Source organism: Silurus meridionalis, chromosome 19 (genome assembly GCF_014805685.1).
Source record: "Silurus meridionalis isolate SWU-2019-XX chromosome 19, ASM1480568v1, whole genome shotgun sequence".
In the NCBI taxonomy this organism is placed as follows: Eukaryota; Metazoa; Chordata; class Actinopteri; order Siluriformes; family Siluridae; genus Silurus; species Silurus meridionalis.
Genome location: NC_060902.1, coordinates 781,145 through 783,644, shown reverse-complemented (window position 1 = coordinate 783,644; position 2,500 = coordinate 781,145). Strand labels below are relative to the sequence as shown.

The following is a 2,500-nucleotide window of genomic DNA, read 5'->3' as shown; positions in this document are numbered from 1 at the left end:
ACACACACACACACACACACACACACACACACACACACACACACATCTGAAGTTTATCTCGGCTGCCATCTGGCTCATTTTTGCGCTTTTGGTTTTCTGTCGCTCAGCAGCTTTAACTCTCACTGAACTCCACACTTTTTCTGTTTGATCTTCGACTTGTCGCTTCAGAACTAATCCACTAATGTGTTCATCAAACGTCTGTGTGTGTGTGTGTGTGTGTGTGTGTGTGTGTGTGTGTGTTGCACAGGAGGATAAAAGTTAAGTAAAGTAATAATAAAAGAAAAAAGAAAGAAGGAGAGAGGTAAAGAAAAAACTAATTTAAAAAAGAACAGAAATAAATACTAGAAAAAATTCAATTCTTTTAAAAAGGAGGGAAGAAAAGATAGAAATAAAGAAAGTGAAATGAAGGAGAGAAATGATGAAGGAGAAATAAAAAAAGAGAAAAAGAAAAAGAAAGAAAAGGAGCAAATTGTTGAAAGATGTTTTGAAAGAGGTGTGACGTGAAGAAGAAAAATGTCAACAGTCAAGAAGTAAAAGTGTATAAAGTGAAGGAGAGAAGTAAAGAAAGAAAGTATTGAAAAAAGAACAGAACTTAAGATGGACAGGGGAAAAGAAAACAATAATTTAAAAAGGACAGAAGAAAAGAGACCGAAAAACAGATAGAAAAATATAAAGAAGTAATTGTAAAAAAAAAAAGAATATAAATAAAGAAGGAGAAATTAAGATGGAAAAAACTAAGGATTGAAATAAAAAACAGAGAAAGCAAGAAGTTTTTTAACTCTTAGTCATTAGCAGAACGAAGCTAGGCTTTAGCTGACGTGTCAGAGTATTGACCCCTGACCTCTGACCCCTGACTTGTCCTGCGTTTCTCTGCACTGTGAATTCCTCACAGCTGCTTCATGGATCTTTTACAGAACCTGCAGCCTCGTAAGTCTCCCTGTAAACTCTGCATGTGTGTGTGTGTGTGTGTGTGTGTGTGTGTGTGTGTGTGTGTGTGTGTTTAGGACGAGGTCTGAGCTCCACTCTGAGGTTTTATTGGTCATCTCATACGTTCATTCACACCGTCGCCATCTGTCCTTCTGTCCCTCGGACTCCCAACGTGTAAAAACAAAAAAGGGAATAATAGAGAAAAAAACAGAAAAAAAAGCAAAGGGGTTCTTCAGAACTCAGGATTTTATTGGACCGCAAAAAAAACGAGTGGATGAATGGAGGGCGAATTCTCACCCGGAGGGTAACGCTTAACGAGCACAGGACTGGGGGTAGGGGGGGATCGGGGTGGGCTAATAAAAAATTAAGAACAGAAGTAAGGACAAATGAAGAGGATGTGAGGAGTGACGAACGGCAGGGCCTGAGTGTGAGAAGAGTGTGTTTGACCTTGGTTTTGACCTTGACTCCTCACTTGAACACTAAGTTTAGAGTTCTGGTGACAAATTAAACTGCTAAATAAAACTCTAAAAATTTAAACAATTTATTATAAATACTAAAATATTTGACAAAGCAGTGAAAGTGAGCAGATAAAAATGATTTAAAATTTTAATAATTATATATATATAATAATTATAATATTGATGTTCATTTAGAATGTTGAATTTGTGCTCAGTTTCATATTAATGCTAAATAAATATAAAATATTGCAAATTTAGATAATAAAGTTCAATACTTACAGATAAAATTAAGTGTATTTTTGTAACCTATTTGACCTTCAAAAGGTCAAATTACCGAATATTAAGATTTAATTTGAAACAAATAAACAAATAAACAAATAAATAAATAAATAAATAAATAAATAAATAAATAAATAAATAAATAAATAAATAATGTTATTTGGCTAAATCCCATTAAACTGCTCCGGGATGAGCTGGATCACAAGAAAGAAATTTCCAACTATTGAAGAACATCTCTAGCAAGTTTTACAAAAGCACAATGAAGTGTTTGGAGAAATGAAGTGTCCGGATGCTGAGAGTGTGTAAAGCTGTTCTTCATGCTAAGGGAGGATTTTTCAATGAAAATAAGTAGAAGATCTGGATATTTATATATTTGTTGGTCAAAGTAAATCCTCATAGCGTTACATTACCATGTTTGTAGCATAAAAATCAAAAGGAACGTCTGTGTCTCTCAAACACCTTAAAACTTCAAATGAAAAGACAGAAATGAGGTCAGTAGGAAAGTCCTGCACACAGTTTATGAGTTTCACCGCTAAACATTACATTTTATTTATAAAAAGGTTTGTGGAGAGAAAAATCTAAATATAATATACGAAAATAATCAAATTAAAAAAAGCAAAATATTAAAATTGTATTAAAAAATTGGATCATAAATGAATGGAAAGCTATAAAATAAAATAAAAAAGACATAAAAACAACAAAAACAAACTGAGGTCATTTACAATGACTATGTTATAATTATTTTAATAACGTTAAGTTATTTATTTATTCTAATATAATGTTGAGTTTATTGGTTTATTAATATTATGTAGAATTCTTTTCCTCTTTTTTCCTGT

General features: G+C 32.5%; 1 protein-coding gene across 1 annotated transcript in view; it reads right to left on the bottom strand.

Moving 5' to 3' along the window:
• LOC124402492 (retinoic acid receptor gamma-like) overlaps positions 1-2,500 on the bottom strand; it is a 35,403-nt gene that overhangs the window by 5,410 nt on the left and 27,493 nt on the right.